This window comes from Cinclus cinclus, chromosome 13 (assembly GCF_963662255.1).
Source record: "Cinclus cinclus chromosome 13, bCinCin1.1, whole genome shotgun sequence".
In the NCBI taxonomy this organism is placed as follows: Eukaryota; Metazoa; Chordata; class Aves; order Passeriformes; family Cinclidae; genus Cinclus; species Cinclus cinclus.
The window spans coordinates 4,598,757-4,621,273 of record NC_085058.1 but is presented as its reverse complement, the minus strand read 5'-3'; positions in this window follow the sequence as shown (position 1 = coordinate 4,621,273).

Below are 22,517 nucleotides of genomic sequence, written 5' to 3'. Positions count from 1 at the left end.
AGCAGATTTCATTTTGTGGGGCGCGTTTGGGCCTCCGATGGCAGCCAGGTTTGAGGAGGGGGCAGCTTTGGTCTGGGAGAAATCCTCGTCCTTCTGGAATTTTTGTAGGCAAAAGCCCCGGACGGGCTGCGGGCAAGTTGGCTTCAAAAGGAGGCACTTTTCCCCAAGAAGCCAAACTCAAGAGCCCACTTGGCAGATGTCATTTTGTGGGGCGCGCACATGCCTCCGATGGCAGCCAGGTTTATAAGAGGGGTCAGCATTTTTCTAGGAGAAATCCTCGTCCTTCTGGAATTTTTATAGGTAAAAGGCCAAGACAGGCCGCAGGCAAGTTGGCTTTGAAAGGAGGCACTTTTCCCCAAGAAGCCAAAATCAAGAGCCTACTTGGCAGATGTCCTTTTGTAGGGCGCGTTTGGGCCTCCGATGGCAGCCAGGTTTGGAGGAGGGGGCAGCTTTGGTCTGGGAGAAATCCTCGTCCTTCTGGAATTTTTGTAGGTAAAAGCCCAGGACGGGCCGCAGGCAAGTTGGGTCTGAAAGGAAGCACTTTTCCCCAAGAAGCCAAACTCAAGAGCCCACTTGGCAGATGTCATTTTGTGGGGCGCGTTTGGGCCTCCGATGGCAGCCAGGTTTGGAGGAGGGGGCAGCTTTGGTCTGGGAGAAATCCTCGTCCTTCTGGAATTTTTGTAGGCAAAAGCCCAAGACGGGCCGCAGGCAAGTTGGCTCTGAAAGGAGGCACTTTTCCCCAAGAAGCCAAAGTCAAGAGCCCACTTGGCAGATGACATTTTGTGGGGCGCGTTTTGGCCTCCGATGGCAGCCAGGTTTGGAGGAGGGGGCAGCTTTGGTCTGGGAGAAATCCTCGTCCTTCTGGAATTTTTGTAGGCAAAAGCCCAGGACGGGCCGCAGGCAAGTTAGGCAAGTTGGCTTCGAAAGGAGGCACTTTTCTCCAAGAAGCGAAACTCAAGAGCCCTCAATGCAGATGTCATTTTGTGGGGCGCGTTTTGGCCTCCGATGGCAGCCAGGTTTGGAGGAGGGGGCAGCATTGTTCCAGGGGAAATCCTCGTCCTTCTGGAATTTTTGTAGGCAAAAGCCCCGGACGGGCCGCAGGCAAGTTGGCTCTGAAAGGAGGCACTTTTCCCCAAGAAGCCAAACTCAAGAGCCCACTTGGCAGATGTCATTTTGTGGGGCGCGTTTGGGCCTCCGATGGCAGCCAGGTTTGGAGGAGGGGGCAGCTTTGGTCTGGGAGAAATCCTCGTCCTTCTGGAATTTTTGTAGGCAAAAGCCCAAGACGGGCCGCAGGCAAATTGGCTCTGAAAGGAGGCACTTTTCCCCAAGAAGCCAAACTCAAGAACCCACTTGGCAGATGTCATTTTGTGGGGCGCGTTTGGGCCTCCGATGGCAGCCAGGTTTGGAGGAGGGGGCAGCTTTGGTCTGGGAGAAATCCTCGTCCTTCTGGAATTTTTGTAGGCAAAAGCCCCGGACGGGCCGCAGGCAAGTTGGCTCCGAAAAGAGGCACTTTTCCCCAAGAAGCCAAACTCCAGAGCCCTCAATGTAGATGTCATTTTGTAGGGCGCGTTTGGGCCTCCGATGGCAGCCAGGTTTGGAGGAGGGGGCAGCTTTGGTCTGGGAGAAATCCTCGTCCTTCTGGAATTTTTGTAGGCAAAAACCAAGGACGGGCCGCAGGCAAGTTAGGCAAGTTGGCTTCGAAAGGAGGCACTTTTCACCAAGAACCAAAGTCAAGAGCCCACTTGGCAGATGTCATTTTGTGGGGCGCGCTCAAGCCTCCGAGGGCAGCCAGGTTTATAAGAGGGGGCAGCATTGTTCTAGGAGAAATCCTCGTCCTTCTGGAATTTTTGTAGGCAAAAGGCCAAGACCGGCGGCAGGCAAGTTGGCTTTGAATGGAGGCACTTTTTCCCGAGTAGCCAAACTCAAGAGCCCACTTGGCAGATGTCATTTTGTAGGGCGCGTTTGGGCCTCCGATGGCAGCCAGGTTTGGAGGAGGGGGCAGCTTTGGTCTGGGAGAAATCCTCGTCCTTCTGGAATTTTTGTAGGCAAAAGCCCAGGAAGGTCCGCAGGCAAGTTAGGCAAGTTCGCTCTGAAAGGAGGCACTTTTCCCCAAGAAGCCAAACTCAAGAGCCCTCAATGCAGATGTCATTTTGTGGGGCGCATTTCGGCCTCCGATGGCAGCCAGGTTTGGAGGAGGGGGCAGCATTGTTCTAGGAGAAATCCTCGTCCTTCTGGAATTTTTGTAGGCAAAAGGCCAAGTCAGGCCGCAGGCAACTTAGGCAAGTTGGTTCCGAAAGGAGGCACTTTTCCCCAAGAAGCCAATCTCAAGAGCCCTCAATGCAGATGTCATTTTGTGGGGCGCGTTTGGGCCTCCGATGGCAGCCAGGTTTGGAGGAGGGGGCAGCTTTGGTCTGGGAGAAATCCTCGTCCTTCTGGAATTTTTGTAGGCAAAAGCCCAAGACGGGCCGCAGGCAAATTGGCTCTGAAAGGAGGCACTTTTCCCCAAGAAGCCAAACTCAAGAACCCACTTGGCAGATGTCATTTTGTGGGGCGCGTTTGGGCCTCCGATGGCAGCCAGGTTTGGAGGAGGGGGCAGCTTTGGTCTGGGAGAAATCCTCGTCCTTCTGGAATTTTTGTAGGCAAAAGCCCCGGACGGGCCGCAGGCAAGTTGGCTCCGAAAGGCGGCACTTTTCCCCAAGAAGGCAAACTCCAGAGCCCTCAATGTAGATGTCATTTTGTAGGGCGCGTTTGGGCCTCCGATGGCAGCCAGGTTTGGAGGAGGGGGCAGCTTTGGTCTGGGAGAAATCCTCGTCCTTCTGGAATTTTTGTAGGCAAAATCCCAGGACGGGCCGCAGGCAAGTTAGGCAAGTTGGTTCCGAAAGGAGGCACTTTTCACCAAGAAGCCAAAGTCAAGAGCCCACTTGGCAGATGTCATTTTGTGGGGCGCGCTCAAGCCTCCGAGGGCAGCCAGGTTTATAAGAGGGGGCAGCATTGTTCTAGGAGAAATCCTCGTCCTTCTGGAATTTTGGTAGGCAAAAGGCCAAGACGGGCCGCAGGCAAGTTGGCTTTGAATGGAGGCACTTTTCCCCAAGAAGCCAAACTCAAGAGCCCACTTGGCAGATGTCATTTTGTAGGGCGCGTTTGGGCCTCCGATGGCAGCCAGGTTTGGAGGAGGGGGCAGCTTTGGTCTGGGAGAAATCCTCGTCCTTCTGGAATTTTTGTAGGCAAAAGGCCAAGTCAGGCCGCAGGCAAGTTAGGCAAGTTCGCTCTGAAAGGAGGCACTTTTCCCCAAGAAGCCAAACTCAAGAGCCCTCAGTGCAGATGTCATTTTGTAGGGCGCGTTTGGGCCTCCGATGGCAGCCAGGTTTGGAGGAGGGGGCAGCTTTGGTCAGGGAGAAATCCTCGTCCTGCTGGAATTTTTGTAGGCAAAAGCCCTGGACGTGCCGCAGGCAAGTTGGCTTCGAAAGGAGGCACTTTTCCCCAAGAAGCCAAACTCAAGAGCCCTCAGTGCAGATGTCATTTTGTGGGGCGCGTTTGGGCCTCCGATGGCAGCCAGGTTTGGAGGAGGGGGCAGCTTTGGTCTGGGAGAAATCCTCGTCCTTCTGGAATTTTTGTAGGCAAAAGTCCAAGACGGGCCGCAGGCAAGTTGGCTCTGAAAGGAGGCACTTTTCCCCAAGAAGCCAAACTCAAGAGCCCTCAATGCAGATGTCATTTTGTGGGGCGCGTTTGGGCCTCCGATGGCAGCCAGGTTTGGAGGAGGGGGCAGCTTTGGTCTGGGAGAAATCCTTGTCCTTATGGAATTTTTGTAGGCAAAAGCCCAGAAAGGGCCGCAGGCAAGTTAGGCAAGTTGGCTTCGAAAGGAGGCACTTTTCCCCAAGAAGCCAAACTCAAGAACCCACTTAGCAGATTTCATTTTGTGGGGCGCGTTTGGGCCTCCGATGGCAGCCAGGTTTGGAAGAGGGGGCAGCTTTGGTCTGGGAGAAATCCTCGTCCTTCTGGAATTTTTGTAGGCAAAAGCCCCGGACGGGCCGCAGGCAAGTTAGGCAAGTTGGCTTCGAAAGGAGGCACTTTTCCCCAAGAAGCCAAACTCAAGAACCCACTTAGCAGATTTCATTTTGTGGGGCGCGTTTGGGCCTCCGATGGCAGCCAGGTTTGAGGAGGGGGCAGCTTTGGTCTGGGAGAAATCCTCGTCCTTCTGGAATTTTTGTAGGCAAAAGCCCCGGACGGGCTGCGGCAAGTTGGCTTCAAAAGGAGGCACTTTTCCCCAAGAAGCCAAACTCAAGAGCCCACTTGGCAGATGTCATTTTGTGGGGCGCGCACATGCCTCCGATGGCAGCCAGGTTTATAAGAGGGGTCAGCATTTTTCTAGGAGAAATCCTCGTCCTTCTGGAATTTTTATAGGTAAAAGGCCAAGACAGGCCGCAGGCAAGTTGGCTTTGAAAGGAGGCACTTTTCCCCAAGAAGCCAAAATCAAGAGCCTACTTGGCAGATGTCCTTTTGTAGGGCGCGTTTGGGCCTCTGATGGCAGCCAGGTTTGGAGGAGGGGGCAGCTTTGGTCTGGGAGAAATCCTCGTCCTTCTGGAATTTTTGTAGGTAAAAGCCCAGGACGGGCCGCAGGCAAGTTGGGTCTGAAAGGAAGCACTTTTCCCCAAGAAGCCAAACTCAAGAGCCCACTTGGCAGATGTCATTTTGTGGGGCGCGTTTGGGCCTCCGATGGCAGCCAGGTTTGGAGGAGGGGGCAGCTTTGGTCTGGGAGAAATCCTCGTCCTTATGGAATTTTTGTAGGCAAAATTCCAAGACGGGCCGCAGGCAAGTTGGCTCTGAAAGGAGGCACTTTTCCCCAAGAAGCCAAACTCAAGAGCCCTCAATGCAGATGTCATTTTGTGGGGCGCGTTTTGGCCTCCGATGGCAGCCAGGTTTGGAGGAGGGGGCAGCTTTGGTCTGGGAGAAATCCTCGTCCTTCTGGAATTTTTGTAGGCAAAAGCCCAGGACGGGCCGCAGGCAAGTTAGGCAAGTTGGCTTCGAAAGGAGGCACTTTTCTCCAAGAAGCGAAACTCAAGAGCCCTCAATGCAGATGTCATTTTGTGGGGCGCGTTTTGGCCTCCGATGGCAGCCAGGTTTGGAGGAGGGGGCAGCATTGTTCCAGGGGAAATCCTCGTCCTTCTGGAATTTTTGTAGGCAAAAGCCCCGGACGGGCCGCAGGCAAGTTGGCTCTGAAAGGAGGCACTTTTCCCCAAGAAGCCAAACTCAAGAGCCCACTTGGCAGATGTCATTTTGTGGGGCGCGTTTGGGCCTCCGATGGCAGCCAGGTTTGGAGGAGGGGGCAGCTTTGGTCTGGGAGAAATCCTCGTCCTTCTGGAATTTTTGTAGGCAAAAGCCCCGGACGGGCCGCAGGCAAGTTGGCTCCGAAAGGAGGCACTTTTCCCCAAGAAGGCAAACTCCAGAGCCCTCAATGTAGATGTCATTTTGTAGGGCGCGTTTGGGCCTCCGATGGCAGCCAGGTTTGGAGGAGGGGGCAGCTTTGGTCTGGGAGAAATCCTCGTCCTTCTGGAATTTTTGTAGGCAAAAACCAAGGATGGGCCGCAGGCAAGTTAGGCAAGTTGGCTTCGAAAGGAGGCACTTTTCCCCAAGAAGCCAAACTGAAGAGCCCTCAATGCAGATGTCATTTTGTGGGGCGCGTTTGGGCCTCCGATGGCAGCCAGGTTTGGAGGAGGGGGCAGCTTTGGTCTGGGAGAAATCCTCGTCCTTCTGGAATTTTTGTAGGCAAAATCCCAGGACGGGCCGCAGGCAAGTTAGGCAAGTTGGTTCCGAAAGGAGGCACTTTTCACCAAGAAGCCAAAGTCAAGAGCCCACTTGGCAGATGTCATTTTGTGGGGCGTGCTCAAGCCTCCGAGGGCAGCCAGGTTTATAAGAGGGGGCAGCATTGTTCTAGGAGAAATCCTCGTCCTTCTGGAATTTTTGTAGGCAAAAGGCCAAGACGGGCGGCAGGCAAGTTGGCTTTGAATGGAGGCACTTTTTCCCGAGTAGCCAAACTCAAGAGCCCACTTGGCAGATGTCATTTTGTGGGGCGCGTTTGGGCCTCCGATGGCAGCCAGGTTTGGAGGAGGGGGCAGCTTTGGTCTGGGAGAAATCCTCGTCCTTCTGAAATTTTTGTAGGCAAAAGTCCAAGACGGGCCGCAGGCAAGTTGGCTCTGAAAGGAGGCACTTTTCCCCAAGAAGCCAAACTCAAGAGCCCTCAATGCAGATGTCATTTTGTGGGGCGCGTTTGGGCCTCCGATGGCAGCCAGGTTTGGAGGAGGGGGCAGCTTTGGTCTGGGAGAAATCCTCGTCCTTCTGGAATTTTTGTAGGCAAAAGCCCAGGATGGGCCGCAGGCAAGTTAGGCAAGTTGGCTTCGAAAGGAGGCACTTTTCTCCAAGAAGCCAAACTCAAGAGCCCTCAATGCAGATGTCATTTTGTGGGGCGCGTTTGGGCCTCCGATGGCAGCCAGGTTTGGAGGAGGGGGCAGCTTTGGTCTGGGAGAAATCCTCGTCCTTCTGGAATTTTTGTAGGCAAAATCCCAGGACGGGCCGCAGGCAAGTTAGGCAAGTTGGTTCCGAAAGGAGGCACTTTTCACCAAGAAGCCAAAGTCAAGAACCCACTTGGCAGATGTCATTATGTGGGGCGCGCTCAAGCCTCCGAGGGCAGCCAGGTTTATAAAAGGGGGCAGCATTGTTCTAGGAGAAATCCTCGTCCTTCTGGAATTTTTGTACGCAAAAGGCCAAGACGGGCCGCAGGCAAGTTGGCTTTGAATGGAGGCACTTTTCCCCAAGAAGCCAAACTCAAGAGCCCACTTGGCAGATGTCATTTTGTAGGGCGCGTTTGGGCCTCTGATGGCAGCCAGGTTTGGAGGAGGGGGCAGCTTTGGTCTGGGAGAAATCCTCGTCCTTCTGGAATTTTTGTAGGCAAAAGCCCTGGACGGGCCGCAGGAAAGTTGGCTTCGAAAGGAGGCACTTTTCCCCAAGAAGCCAAACTCAAGAGCCCTCAGTGCAGATGTCATTTTGTAGGGCGCGTTTGGGCCTCCGATGGCAGCCAGGTTTGGAGGAGGGGGCAGCTTTGGTCTGGGAGAAATCCTCGTCCTTCTGGAATTTTTGTAGGCAAAAGCCCTGGACGGGCTGCAGGCAAGTTGGCTTCGAAAGGAGGCACTTTTCCCCAAGAAGCCAAACTCAAGAGCCCACTTGGCAGATGTCATTTTGTAGGGCGCGTTTGGGCCTCCGATGGCAGCCAGGTTTGGAGGAGGGGGCAGCTTTGGTCTGGGAGAAATCCTCGTCCTTCTGGAATTTTTGTAGGCAAAAGTCCAAGACGGGCCGCAGGCAAGTTGGCTCTGAAAGGAGGCACTTTTCCCCAAGAAGCCAAACTCAAGAGCCCTCAATGCAGATGTCATTTTGTGGGGCGCGTTTGGGCCTCCGATGGCAGCCAGGTTTGGAGGAGGGGGCAGCTTTGGTCTGGGAGAAATCCTCGTCCTTCTGGAATTTTTGTAGGCAAAAGCCCAGAAAGGGCCGCAGGCAAGTTAGGCAAGTTTGCTTCGAAAGGAAGCACTTTTCCCCAAGAAGCCAAACTCAAGAACCCACTTAGCAGATTTCATTTTGTGGGGCGCGTTTGGGCCTCCGATGGCAGCCAGGTTTGGAAGAGGGGGCAGCTTTGGTCTGGGAGAAATCCTCGTCCTTCTGGAATTTTTGTAGGCAAAAGCCCCGGACGGGCCGCAGGCAAGTTAGGCAAGTTGGCTTCGAAAGGAGGCACTTTTCCCCAAGAAGCCAAACTCAAGAACCCACTTAGCAGATTTCATTTTGTGGGGCGCGTTTGGGCCTCCGATGGCAGCCAGGTTTGGAGGAGGGGGCAGCTTTGGTCTGGGAGAAATCCTCGTCCTGCTGGAATTTTTGTAGGCAAAAGCCCTGGACGGGCCGCAGGCAAGTTGGCTTCGAAAGGAGGCACTTTTCCCCAAGAAGCCAAACTCAAGAGCCCTCAGTGCAGATGTCATTTTGTGGGGCGCGTTTGGGCCTCCGATGGCAGCCAGGTTTGGAGGAGGGGGCAGCTTTGGTCTGGGAGAAATCCTCGTCCTTCTGGAATTTTTGTAGGCAAAAGTCCAAGACGGGCCGCAGGCAAGTTGGCTCTGAAAGGTGGCACTTTTCCCCAAGAAGCCAAACTCAAGAGCCCTCAATGCAGATGTCATTTTGTGGGGCGCGTTTGGGCCTCCGATGGCAGCCAGGTTTGGAGGAGGGGGCAGCTTTGGTCTGGGAGAAATCCTCGTCCTTCTGGAATTTTTGTAGGCAAAAGCCCAGAAAGGGCCGCAGGCAAGTTAGGCAAGTTGGCTTCGAAAGGAGGCACTTTTCCCCAAGAAGCCAAACTCAAGAACCCACTTAGCAGATTTCATTTTGTGGGGCGTGTTTGGGCCTCCTATGGCAGCCAGGTTTGGAGGAGGGGGCAGCTTTGGTCTGGGAGAAATCCTCGTCCTTCTGGAATTTTTGTAGGCAAAAGCCCCGGACGGGCCGCAGGCAAGTTAGGCAAGTTGGCTTCGAAAGGAGGCACTTTTCCCCAAGAAGCCAAACTCAAGAACCCACTTAGCAGATTTCATTTTGTGGGGCGCGTTTGGGCCTCCGATGGCAGCCAGGTTTGAGGAGGGGGCGGCTTTGGTCTGGGAGAAATCCTCGTCCTTCTGGAATTTTTGTAGGCAAAAGCCCCGGACGGGCTGCGGCAAGTTGGCTTCAAAAGGAGGCACTTTTCCCCAAGAAGCCGAACTCAAGAGCCCACTTGGCAGATGTCATTTTGTGGGGCGCGCACATGCCTCCGATGGCAGCCAGGTTTATAAGAGGGGTCAGCATTTTTCTAGGAGAAATCCTCGTCCTTCTGGAATTTTTATAGGTAAAAGGCCAAGACAGGCCGCAGGCAAGTTGGCTTTGAAAGGAGGCACTTTTCCCCAAGAAGCCAAAATCAAGAGCCTACTTGGCAGATGTCCTTTTGTAGGGCGCGTTTGGGCCTCTGATGGCAGCCAGGTTTGGAGGAGGGGGCAGCTTTGGTCTGGGAGAAATCCTCGTCCTTCTGGAATTTTTGTAGGTAAAAGCCCAGGACGGGCCGCAGGCAAGTTGGGTCTGAAAGGAAGCACTTTTCCCCAAGAAGCCAAACTCAAGAGCCCACTTGGCAGATGTCATTTTGTGGGGCGCGTTTGGGCCTCCGATGGCAGCCAGGTTTGGAGGAGGGGGCAGCTTTGGTCTGGGAGAAATCCTCGTCCTTCTGGAATTTTTGTAGGCAAAAGTCCAAGACGGGCCGCAGGCAAGTTGGCTCTGAAAGGAGGCACTTTTCCCCAAGAAGCCAAACTCAAGAGCCCTCAATGCAGATGTCATTTTGTGGGGCGCGTTTTGGCCTCCGATGGCAGCCAGGTTTGGAGGAGGGGGCAGCTTTGGTCTGGGAGAAATCCTCGTCCTTCTGGAATTTTTGTAGGCAAAAGCCCAGGACGGGCCGCAGGCAAGTTAGGCAAGTTGGCTTCGAAAGGAGGCACTTTTCTCCAAGAAGCGAAACTCAAGAGCCCTCAATGCAGATGTCATTTTGTGGGGCGCGTTTTGGCCTCCGATGGCAGCCAGGTTTGGAGGAGGGGGCAGCATTGTTCCAGGGGAAATCCTCGTCCTTCTGGAATTTTTGTAGGCAAAAGCCCCGGACGGGCCGCAGGCAAGTTGGCTCTGAAAGGAGGCACTTTTCCCCAAGAAGCCAAACTCAAGAGCCCACTTGGCAGATGTCATTTTGTGGGGCGCGTTTGGGCCTCCGATGGCAGCCAGGTTTGGAGGAGGGGGCAGCTTTGGTCTGGGAGAAATCCTCGTCCTTCTGGAATTTTTGTAGGCAAAAGCCCAAGACGGGCCGCAGGCAAATTGGCTCTGAAAGGAGGCACTTTTCCCCAAGAAGCCAAACTCAAGAACCCACTTGGCAGATGTCATTTTGTGGGGCGCGTTTGGGCCTCCGATGGCAGCCAGGTTTGGAGGAGGGGGCAGCTTTGGTCTGGGAGAAATCCTCGTCCTTCTGGAATTTTTGTAGGCAAAAGCCCCGGACGGGCCGCAGGCAAGTTGGCTCCGAAAGGAGGCACTTTTCCCCAAGAAGGCAAACTCCAGAGCCCTCAATGTAGATGTCATTTTGTAGGGCGCGTTTGGGCCTCCGATGGCAGCCAGGTTTGGAGGAGGGGGCAGCTTTGGTCTGGGAGAAATCCTCGTCCTTCTGGAATTTTTGTAGGCAAAAACCAAGGATGGGCCGCAGGCAAGTTAGGCAAGTTGGCTTCGAAAGGAGGCACTTTTCCCCAAGAAGCCAAACTGAAGAGCCCTCAATGCAGATGTCATTTTGTGGGGCGCGTTTGGGCCTCCGATGGCAGCCAGGTTTGGAGGAGGGGGCAGCTTTGGTCTGGGAGAAATCCTCGTCCTTCTGGAATTTTTGTAGGCAAAATCCCAGGACGGGCCGCAGGCAAGTTAGGCAAGTTGGTTCCGAAAGGAGGCACTTTTCACCAAGAACCAAAGTCAAGAGCCCACTTGGCAGATGTCATTTTGTGGGGCGTGCTCAAGCCTCCGAGGGCAGCCAGGTTTATAAGAGGGGGCAGCATTGTTCTAGGAGAAATCCTCGTCCTTCTGGAATTTTTGTAGGCAAAAGGCCAAGACGGGCGGCAGGCAAGTTGGCTTTGAATGGAGGCACTTTTTCCCGAGTAGCCAAACTCAAGAGCCCACTTGGCAGATGTCATTTTGTGGGGCGCGTTTGGGCCTCCGATGGCAGCCAGGTTTGGAGGAGGGGGCAGCTTTGGTCTGGGAGAAATCCTCGTCCTTCTGGAATTTTTGTAGGCAAAAGTCCAAGACGGGCCGCAGGCAAGTTGGCTCTGAAAGGAGGCACTTTTCCCCAAGAAGCCAAAGTCAAGAGCCCTCAATGCAGATGTCATTTTGTGGGGCGCGTTTGGGCCTCCGATGGCAGCCAGGTTTGGAGGAGGGGGCAGCTTTGGTCTGGGAGAAATCCTCGTCCTTCTGGAATTTTTGTAGGCAAAAGCCCAGGATGGGCCGCAGGCAAGTTAGGCAAGTTGGCTTCGAAAGGAGGCACTTTTCTCCAAGAAGCCAAACTCAAGAGCCCTCAATGCAGATGTCATTTTGTGGGGCGCGTTTGGGCCTCCGATGGCAGCCAGGTTTGGAGGAGGGGGCAGCTTTGGTCTGGGAGAAATCCTCGTCCTTCTGGAATTTTTGTAGGCAAAATCCCAGGACGGGCCGCAGGCAAGTTAGGCAAGTTGGTTCCGAAAGGAGGCACTTTTCACCAAGAAGCCAAAGTCAAGAACCCACTTGGCAGATGTCATTATGTGGGGCGCGCTCAAGCCTCCGAGGGCAGCCAGGTTTATAAAAGGGGGCAGCATTGTTCTAGGAGAAATCCTCGTCCTTCTGGAATTTTTGTACGCAAAAGGCCAAGACGGGCCGCAGGCAAGTTGGCTTTGAATGGAGGCACTTTTCCCCAAGAAGCCAAACTCAAGAGCCCACTTGGCAGATGTCATTTTGTAGGGCGCGTTTGGGCCTCCGATGGCAGCCAGGTTTGGAGGAGGGGGCAGCTTTGGTCTGGGAGAAATCCTCGTCCTTCTGGAATTTTTGTAGGCAAAAGCCCTGGACGGGCCGCAGGAAAGTTGGCTTCGAAAGGAGGCACTTTTCCCCAAGAAGCCAAACTCAAGAGCCCTCAGTGCAGATGTCATTTTGTAGGGCGCGTTTGGGCCTCCGATGGCAGCCAGGTTTGGAGGAGGGGGCAGCTTTGGTCTGGGAGAAATCCTCGTCCTTCTGGAATTTTTGTAGGCAAAAGCCCTGGACGGGCTGCAGGCAAGTTGGCTTCGAAAGGAGGCACTTTTCCCCAAGAAGCCAAACTCAAGAGCCCACTTGGCAGATGTCATTTTGTAGGGCGCGTTTGGGCCTCCGATGGCAGCCAGGTTTGGAGGAGGGGGCAGCTTTGGTCTGGGAGAAATCCTCGTCCTTCTGGAATTTTTGTAGGCAAAAGTCCAAGACGGGCCGCAGGCAAGTTGGCTCTGAAAGGAGGCACTTTTCCCCAAGAAGCCAAACTCAAGAGCCCTCAATGCAGATGTCATTTTGTGGGGCGCGTTTGGGCCTCCGATGGCAGCCAGGTTTGGAGGAGGGGGCAGCTTTGGTCTGGGAGAAATCCTCGTCCTTCTGGAATTTTTGTAGGCAAAAGCCCAGAAAGGGCCGCAGGCAAGTTAGGCAAGTTTGCTTCGAAAGGAAGCACTTTTCCCCAAGAAGCCAAACTCAAGAACCCACTTAGCAGATTTCATTTTGTGGGGCGCGTTTGGGCCTCCGATGGCAGCCAGGTTTGGAAGAGGGGGCAGCTTTGGTCTGGGAGAAATCCTCGTCCTTCTGGAATTTTTGTAGGCAAAAGCCCCGGACGGGCCGCAGGCAAGTTAGGCAAGTTGGCTTCGAAAGGAGGCACTTTTCCCCAAGAAGCCAAACTCAAGAACCCACTTAGCAGATTTCATTTTGTGGGGCGCGTTTGGGCCTCCGATGGCAGCCAGGTTTGGAGGAGGGGGCAGCTTTGGTCTGGGAGAAATCCTCGTCCTGCTGGAATTTTTGTAGGCAAAAGCCCTGGACGGGCCGCAGGCAAGTTGGCTTCGAAAGGAGGCACTTTTCCCCAAGAAGCCAAACTCAAGAGCCCTCAGTGCAGATGTCATTTTGTGGGGCGCGTTTGGGCCTCCGATGGCAGCCAGGTTTGGAGGAGGGGGCAGCTTTGGTCTGGGAGAAATCCTCGTCCTTCTGGAATTTTTGTAGGCAAAAGTCCAAGACGGGCCGCAGGCAAGTTGGCTCTGAAAGGTGGCACTTTTCCCCAAGAAGCCAAACTCAAGAGCCCTCAATGCAGATGTCATTTTGTGGGGCGCGTTTGGGCCTCCGATGGCAGCCAGGTTTGGAGGAGGGGGCAGCTTTGGTCTGGGAGAAATCCTCGTCCTTCTGGAATTTTTGTAGGCAAAAGCCCAGAAAGGGCCGCAGGCAAGTTAGGCAAGTTGGCTTCGAAAGGAGGCACTTTTCCCCAAGAAGCCAAACTCAAGAACCCACTTAGCAGATTTCATTTTGTGGGGCGTGTTTGGGCCTCCTATGGCAGCCAGGTTTGGAGGAGGGGGCAGCTTTGGTCTGGGAGAAATCCTCGTCCTTCTGGAATTTTTGTAGGCAAAAGCCCCGGACGGGCCGCAGGCAAGTTAGGCAAGTTGGCTTCGAAAGGAGGCACTTTTCCCCAAGAAGCCAAACTCAAGAACCCACTTAGCAGATTTCATTTTGTGGGGCGCGTTTGGGCCTCCGATGGCAGCCAGGTTTGAGGAGGGGGCGGCTTTGGTCTGGGAGAAATCCTCGTCCTTCTGGAATTTTTGTAGGCAAAAGCCCCGGACGGGCTGCGGCAAGTTGGCTTCAAAAGGAGGCACTTTTCCCCAAGAAGCCAAACTCAAGAGCCCTCAGTGCAGATGTCATTTTGTGGGGCGCGTTTGGGCCTCCGATGGCAGCCAGGTTTATAAGAGGGGTCAGCATTTTTCTAGGAGAAATCCTCGTCCTTCTGGAATTTTTATAGTTAAAAGGCCAAGACAGGCCGCAGGCAAGTTGGCTTTGAAAGGAGGCACTTTTCCCCAAGAAGCCAAAATCAAGAGCCTACTTGGCAGATGTCCTTTTGTAGGGCGCGTTTGGGCCTCTGATGGCAGCCAGGTTTGGAGGAGGGGGCAGCTTTGGTCTGGGAGAAATCCTCGTCCTTCTGGAATTTTTGTAGGTAAAAGCCCAGGACGGGCCGCAGGCAAGTTGGGTCTGAAAGGAAGCACTTTTCCCCAAGAAGCCAAACTCAAGAGCCCACTTGGCAGATGTCATTTTGTGGGGCGCGTTTGGGCCTCCGATGGCAGCCAGGTTTGGAGGAGGGGGCAGCTTTGGTCTGGGAGAAATCCTCGTCCTTCTGGAATTTTTGTAGGCAAAAGTCCAAGACGGGCCGCAGGCAAGTTGGCTCTGAAAGGAGGCACTTTTCCCCAAGAAGCCAAACTCAAGAGCCCTCAATGCAGATGTCATTTTGTGGGGCGCGTTTTGGCCTCCGATGGCAGCCAGGTTTGGAGGAGGGGGCAGCTTTGGTCTGGGAGAAATCCTCGTCCTTCTGGAATTTTTGTAGGCAAAAGCCCAGGACGGGCCGCAGGCAAGTTAGGCAAGTTGGCTTCGAAAGGAGGCACTTTTCTCCAAGAAGCGAAACTCAAGAGCCCTCAATGCAGATGTCATTTTGTGGGGCGCGTTTTGGCCTCCGATGGCAGCCAGGTTTGGAGGAGGGGGCAGCATTGTTCCAGGGGAAATCCTCGTCCTTCTGGAATTTTTGTAGGCAAAAGCCCCGGACGGGCCGCAGGCAAGTTGGCTCTGAAAGGAGGCACTTTTCCCCAAGAAGCCAAACTCAAGAGCCCACTTGGCAGATGTCATTTTGTGGGGCGCGTTTGGGCCTCCGATGGCAGCCAGGTTTGGAGGAGGGGGCAGCTTTGGTCTGGGAGAAATCCTCGTCCTTCTGGAATTTTTGTAGGCAAAAGCCCAAGACGGGCCGCAGGCAAATTGGCTCTGAAAGGAGGCACTTTTCCCCAAGAAGCCAAACTCAAGAACCCACTTGGCAGATGTCATTTTGTGGGGCGCGTTTGGGCCTCCGATGGCAGCCAGGTTTGGAGGAGGGGGCAGCTTTGGTCTGGGAGAAATCCTCGTCCTTCTGGAATTTTTGTAGGCAAAAGCCCCGGACGGGCCGCAGGCAAGTTGGCTCCGAAAGGAGGCACTTTTCCCCAAGAAGGCAAACTCCAGAGCCCTCAATGTAGATGTCATTTTGTAGGGCGCGTTTGGGCCTCCGATGGCAGCCAGGTTTGGAGGAGGGGGCAGCTTTGGTCTGGGAGAAATCCTCGTCCTTCTGGAATTTTTGTAGGCAAAAACCAAGGATGGGCCGCAGGCAAGTTAGGCAAGTTGGCTTCGAAAGGAGGCACTTTTCCCCAAGAAGCCAAACTGAAGAGCCCTCAATGCAGATGTCATTTTGTGGGGCGCGTTTGGGCCTCCGATGGCAGCCAGGTTTGGAGGAGGGGGCAGCTTTGGTCTGGGAGAAATCCTCGTCCTTCTGGAATTTTTGTAGGCAAAATCCCAGGACGGGCCGCAGGCAAGTTAGGCAAGTTGGTTCCGAAAGGAGGCACTTTTCACCAAGAACCAAAGTCAAGAGCCCACTTGGCAGATGTCATTTTGTGGGGCGTGCTCAAGCCTCCGAGGGCAGCCAGGTTTATAAGAGGGGGCAGCATTGTTCTAGGAGAAATCCTCGTCCTTCTGGAATTTTTGTAGGCAAAAGGCCAAGACGGGCGGCAGGCAAGTTGGCTTTGAATGGAGGCACTTTTTCCCGAGTAGCCAAACTCAAGAGCCCACTTGGCAGATGTCATTTTGTGGGGCGCGTTTGGGCCTCCGATGGCAGCCAGGTTTGGAGGAGGGGGCAGCTTTGGTCTGGGAGAAATCCTCGTCCTTCTGGAATTTTTGTAGGCAAAAGGCCAAGGACAGGCCGCAGGCAAGTTAGGCAAGTTGGCTTCGAAAGGAGGCACTTTTCCCCAAGAAGCCAAACTCAAGAGCCCTCAATGCAGATGTCATTTTGTGGGGCGCGTTTGGCCTTCCGATGGCAGCCAGGTTTGGAGGAGGGGGCAGCTTTGGTCTGGGAGAAATCCTCGTCCTTCTGGAATTTTTGTAGGCAAAAGCCCCGGACGGGCCGCAGGCAAGTTGGCTCCGTAAGGAGGCACTTTTCCCCAAGAAGGCAAACTCAAGAGCCCTCAATGTAGATGTCATTTTGTAGGGCGCGTTTGGGCCTCCGATGGCAGCCAGGTTTGGAGGAGGGGGCAGCTTTGGTCTGGGAGAAATCCTCGTCCTTCTGGAATTTTTGTAGGCAAAAACCAAGGATGGGCCGCAGGCAAGTTAGGCAAGTTGGCTTCGAAAGGAGGCACTTTTCTCCAAGAAGCCAAACTCAAGAGCCCTCAATGCAGATGTCATTTTGTGGGGCGCGTTTGGGCCTCCGATGGCAGCCAGGTTTGGAGGAGGGGGCAGCTTTGGTCTGGGAGAAATCCTCGTCCTTCTGGAATTTTTGTAGGCAAAATCCCAGGACGGGCCGCAGGCAAGTTAGGCAAGTTGGTTCCGAAAGGAGGCACTTTTCACCAAGAAGCCAAAGTCAAGATCCCACTTGGCAGATGTCATTATGTGGGGCGCGCTCAAGCCTCCGAGGGCAGCCAGGTTTATAAGAGGGGGCAGCATTGTTCTAGGAGAAATCCTCGTCCTTCTGGAATTTTTGTAGGCAAAAGGCCAAGACGGGCCGCAGGCAAGTTGGCTTTGAATGGAGGCACTTTTCTCCAAGAAGCGAAACTCAAGAGCCCACTTGGCAGATGTCATTTTGTAGGGCGCGTTTGGGCCTCCGATGGCAGCCAGGTTTGGAGGAGGGGGCAGCTTTGGTCTGGGAGAAATCCTCGTCCTTCTGGAATTTTTGTAGGCAAAAGCCCTGGACGGGCCGCAGGCAAGTTGGCTTCGAAAGGAGGCACTTTTCCCCAAGAAGCCAAACTCAAGAGCCCTCAGTGCAGATGTCATTTTGTAGGGCGCGTTTGGGCCTCCGATGGCAGCCAGGTTTGGAGGAGGGGGCAGCTTTGGTCTGGGAGAAATCCTCGTCCTTCTGGAATTTTTGTAGGCAAAAGTCCAAGACGGGCTGCAGGCAAGTTGGCTTCGAAAGGAGGCACTTTTCCCCAAGAAGCCAAACTCAAGAGCCCACTTGGCAGATGTCATTTTGTAGGGCGCGTTTGGGCCTCCGATGGCAGCCAGGTTTGGAGGAGGGGGCAGCTTTGGTCTGGGAGAAATCCTCGTCCTTATGGAATTTTTGTAGGCAAAAGTCCAAGACGGGCCGCAGGCAAGTTGGCTCTGAAAGGAGGCACTTTTCCCCAAGAAGCCAAAGTCAAGAGCCCTCAATGCAGATGTCATTTTGTGGGGCGCGTTTGGGCCTCCGATGGCAGCCAGGTTTGGAGGAGGGGGCAGCTTTGGTCTGGGAGAAATCCTCGTCCTTCTGGAATTTTTGTAGGCAAAAGCCCAGAAAGGGCCGCAGGCAAGTTAGGCAAGTTTGCTTCGAAAGGAAGCACTTTTCCCCAAGAAGCCAAACTCAAGAACCCACTTAGCAGATTTCATTTTGTGGGGCGCGTTTGGGCCTCCGATGGCAGCCAGGTTTGGAGGAGGGGGCAGCTTTGGTCTGGGAGAAATCCTCGTCCTTCTGGAATTTTTGTAGGCAAAAGCCCCGGACGGGCCGCAGGCAAGTTAGGCAAGTTGGCTTCGAAAGGAGGCACTTTTCCCCAAGAAGCCAAACTCAAGAACCCACTTAGCAGATTTCATTTTGTGGGGCGCGTTTGGGCCTCCAATGGCAGCCAGGTTTGGAGGAGGGGGCAGCTTTGGTCTGGGAGAAATCCTCGTCCTTCTGGAATTTTTGTAGTCAAAAGCCCCGGACGGGCTGCGGGCAAGTTGGCTTCGAAAGGAGGCACTTTTCCCCAAGAAGCCAAACTCAAGAGCCCACTTGGCAGATGTCATTTTGTGGGGCGCGCACATGCCTCCGATGGCAGCCAGGTTTATAAGAGGGGTCAGCATTTTTCTAGGAGAAATCCTCATCCTTCTGGAATTTTTATAGGTAAAAGGCCAAGACAGGCCGCAGGCAAGTTGGCTTTGAAAGGAGGCACTTTTCCCCAAGAAGCCAAAATCAAGAGCCTACTTGGCAGATGTCATTTTGTAGGGCGCGTTTGGGCCTCCGATGGCAGCCAGGTTTGGAGGAGGGGGCAGCTTTGGTCTGGGAGAAATCCTCGTCCTTCTGGAATTTTTGTAGGCAAAACCCAGGACGGGCCGCAGGCAAGTTGGGTCTGAAAGGAAGCACTTTTCCCCAAGAAGCCAAACTCAAGAGCCCACTTGGCAGATGTCATTTTGTGGGGCGCGTTTGGGCCTCCGATGGCAGCCAGGTTTGGAGGAGGGGGCAGCTTTGGTCTGGGAGAAATCCTCGTCCTTCTGGAATTTTTGTAGGCAAAAGTCCAAGACGGGCCGCAGGCAAGTTGGCTCTGAAAGGAGGCACTTTTCCCCAAGAAGCCAAACTCAAGAGCCCTCAATGCAGATGTCATTTTGTGGGGCGCGTTTTGGCCTCCGATGGCAGCCAGGTTTGGAGGAGGGGGCAGCTTTGGTCTGGGAGAAATCCTCGTCCTTCTGGAATTTTTGTAGGCAAAAGCCCAGGACGGGTCGCAGGCAAGTTAGGCAAGTCGGCTTCGAAAGGAGGCACTTTTCTCCAAGAAGCGAAACTCAAGAGCCCTCAATGCAGATGTCATTTTGTGGGGCGCGTTTTGGCCTCCGATGGCAGCCAGGTTTGGAGGAGGGGGCAGCTTTGGTCTGGGAGAAATCCTCGTCCTTCTGGAATTTTTGTAGGCAAAAGCCCCGGACGGGCCGCAGGCAAGTTGGCTCTGAAAGGAGGCACTTTTCCCCAAGAAGCCAAACTCAAGAGCCCACTTGGCAGATGTCATTTTGTGGGGCGCGTTTGGGCCTCCGATGGCAGCCAGGTTTGGAGGAGGGGGCAGCTTTGGTCTGGGAGAAATCCTCGTCCTTCTGGAATTTTTGTAGGCAAAAGCCCCGGACGGGCCGCAGGCAAGTTGGCTCCGAAAGGAGGCACTTTTCCCCAAGAAGGCAAACTCCAGAGCTCTCAATGTAGATGTCATTTTGTAGGGCGCGTTTGGGCCTCCGATGGCAGCCAGGTTTGGAGGAGGGGGCAGCTTTGGTCTGGGAGAAATCCTCGTCCTTCTGGAATTTTTGTAGGCAAAAGCCCTGGACGGGCCGCAGGCAAGTTGGCTTCGAAAGGAGGCACTTTTCCCCAAGAAGCCAAACTCAAGAGCCCACTTGGCAGATGTCATTTTGTAGGGCGCGTTTGGGCCTCCGATGGCAGCCAGGTTTGGAGGAGGGGGCAGCTTTGGTCTGGGAGAAATCCTCGTCTTCTGGAATTTTTGTAGGCAAAAGGCCAAGACGGGCCGCAGGCAAGTTGGCTTCGAAAGGAGGCACTTTTCCCCAAGAAGCCAAACTCAAGAGCCCTCAATGCAGATGTCATTTTGTGGGGCGCGTTTGGGCCTCCGATGGCAGCCAGGTTTGGAGGAGGGGGCAGCTTTGGTCTGGGAGAAATCCTCGTCCTTCTGGAATTTTTGTAGGCAAAAACCAAGGATGGGCCGCAGGCAAGTTAGGCAAGTTGGCTTCGAAAGGAAGCACTTTTCCCCAAGAAGCCAAACTCAAGAACCCACTTAGCAGATTTCATTTTGTGGGGCGCGTTTGGGCCTCCGATGGCAGCCAGGTTTGGAAGAGGGGGCAGCTTTGGTCTGGGAGAAATCCTCGTCCTTCTGGAATTTTTGTAGGCAAAAGCCCCGGACGGGCCGCAGGCAAGTTAGGCAAGTTGGCTTCGAAAGGAGGCACTTTTCCCCAAGAAGCCAAACTCAAGAACTCACTTAGCAGATTTCATTTTGTGGGGCGCGTTTGGGCCTCCGATGGCAGCCAGGTTTGGAGGAGGGGGCAGCTTTGGTCTGGGAGAAATCCTCGTCCTTCTGGAATTTTTGTAGGCAAAAGCCCCGGACGGGCTGCGGGCAAGTTGGCTTCAAAAGGAGGCACTTTTCCCCAAGAAGCCAAACTCAAGAGCCCACTTGGCAGATGTCATTTTGTGGGGCGCGCACATGCCTCCGATGGCAGCCAGGTTTATAAGAGGGGTCAGCATTTTTCTAGGAGAAATCCTCGTCCTTCTGGAATTTTTATAGGTAAAAGGCCAAGACAGGCCGCAGGCAAGTTGGCTTTGAAAGGAGGCACTTTTCCCCAAGAAGCCAAAGTCAAGAGCCCTCAATGCAGATGTCATTTTGTGGGGCGCGTTTGGGCCTCCGATGGCAGCCAGGTTTGGAGGAGGGGGCAGCTTTGGTCTGGGAGAAATCCTCGTCCTTCTGGAATTTTTGTAGGCAAAAGCCCAGAAAGGGCCGCAGGCAAGTTGGGTCTGAAAGGAAGCACTTTTCCCCAAGAAGCCAAACTCAAGAGCCCACTTGGCAGATGTCATTTTGTGGGGCGCGTTTGGGCCTCCGATGGCTGCGAGGTTTGGAGGAGGGGGCAGCTTTGGTCTGGGAGAAATCCTCTTCCTTCTGGAATTTTTGTAGGCAAAAGTCCAAGACGGGCCGCAGGCAAGTTGGCTCTGAAAGGAGGCACTTTTCCCCAAGAAGCCAAACTCAAGAGCCCACTTGGCAGATGTCATTTTGTGGGGCGCGTTTGGGCCTCCGATGGCAGCCAGGTTTGGAGGAGGGGGCAGCTTTGGTCTGGGAGAAATCCTCGTCCTTCTGGAATTTTTGTAGGCAAAAGCCCAGGACGGGCCGCAGGCAAGTTAGGCAAGTTTGCTTCGAAAGGAGGCACTTTTCTCCAAGAAGCGAAACTGAAGAGCCCTCAATGCAGATGTCATTTTGTGGGGCGCGTTTTGGCCTCCGATGGCAGCCAGGTTAGGAGGAGGGGGCAGCTTTGGTCTGGGAGAAATCCTCATCCTTCTGGAATTTTTGTAGGCAAAAGCCCCGGACGGGCCGCAGGCAAGTTGGCTCTGAAAGGAGGCACTTTTCCCCAAGAAGCCAAACTCAAGAGCCCACTTGACAGATGTCATTTTGTGGGGCGCGTTTGGGCCTCCGATGGCAGCCAGGTTTGGAGAAGGGGGCAGCTTTGGTCTGGGAGAAATCCTCGTCCTTCTGGAATTTTTGTAGGCCAAAGCCCAAGACGGGCCGCAGGCAAGTTAGGGAAGTTGGCTCCGAAAGGTGGCACTTTTCCCCAAGAAGCCAATCTCAAGAACCCACTTGGCAGATGTCATTTTGTAGGGCGCGTTTGGGCCTCCGATGGCAGCCAGGTTTGGAGGAGGGGGCAGCTTTGGTCTGGGAGAAATCCTCGTCCTTCTGGAATTTTTGTAGGCAAAAGCCCAAGACGGGCTGCGGGCAAGATGGCTTCGAAAGGAGGCACTTTTTCCCAAGAAGCCAAACTCAAGAGCCCACTTGGCAGATGTCATTTTGTGGGGCGTGCACAAGCCTCCGATGGCAGCCAGGTTTATAAGAGGGGGCAGCATTGTTCTAGGAGAAATCCTCGTCCTTCTGGAATTTTTGTAGGCAAAAGGCCAAGACATGCCGCAGGCAAGTTGGCTTTGAAAGGAGGCACTTTTCCCCAAGAAGCCAAACTCAAGAGCCCTCAATGAATGTGGCATTTTGTAGGGCACGTTTGGGCCTCCGATGGCAGCCAGGTTTGGAGGAGGGGGCAGCTTTGGTCTGGGAGAAATCCTCGTCCTTCTGGAATTTTTGTAGGCAAAAGCCCAAGACAGGCCGCAGGCAAGTTGGCTCTGAATGGAGGCACTTTTCCCCAAGAAGCCAAACTCAAGAGCCCTCAATGCACATGTCATTTTGTAGGGCGTGTTTGGGCCTCCGATGGCAGCCACGTTTGGAGGAGGGGGCAGCTTTGGTCTGGGAGAAATCCTCGTCCTTCTGGAATTTTTGTAGGCAAAAGCCCAAGACGGGCCACAGGCAAGTTGGCTCTGAATGGAGGCACTTTTCCCCAAGAAGCCGAACTCAAGAGCCCTCAATGCAGATGTCATTTTGTGGGGCGCGTTTGGGCCTCCGATGGCAGCCAGGTTTGGAGGAGGGGGCAGCTTTGGTCTGGGAGAAATCCTCGTCCTTCTGGAATTTTTGTAGGCAAAAGCCCAAGACGGGCCGCAGGCAAGTTGGCTCTGAAAGGAGGCACTTTTCCCCAAGAAGCCAAACTCAAGAGCCCTCAATGCAGATGTCATTTTGTGGGGCGCGTTTGGGCCTCCAATGGCAGCCAGGTTTGGAGGAGGGGGCAGCTTTGGTCTGGGAGAAATCCTCGTCCTTCTGGAATTTTTGTAGGCAAAAGCCCCGGACGGGCTGCGGGCAAGTTGGCTTTGAAAGGAGGCACTTTTCCCCAAGAAGCCATACTCAAGAAACCATTTGGCAGATGTCATTTTGTGGGGCGCGCACAAGCCTCCGATGGCAGCCAGGTTTATAAGAGGGGGCAGCAATGTTCTAGGAAAAATCCTCGTCCTTCTGGAATTTTTGTAGGCAAAAGCCCAAGACAGGCCGCAGGCAATTTGGCTTTGAAAGGAGGCACTTTTCCCCAAGAAGCCAAACTCAAGAGCCCTCAATGCAGATGTCATTTTGTGGGGCGCGTTTGGGCCTCCGATGGCAGCCAGGTTTGGAGGAGGGGGCAGCATTGGTCTGGGAGAAATCCTCGTCCTTCTGGAATTTTTGTAGGCAAAAGCCCAAGACGGGCCGCAGGCTGGTTAGGGAAGTTGGCTCCGAAAGGTGGCAATTTTCCCCAAGACGCCAAACTCAAGAACCCACTTGGCAGATGTCATGTTGTAGGGCGCGTTTGGGCCTCCGACGGCAGCCAGGTTTGGAGGAGGGCGCAGCTTTGGTCTGGGAGAAATCCTC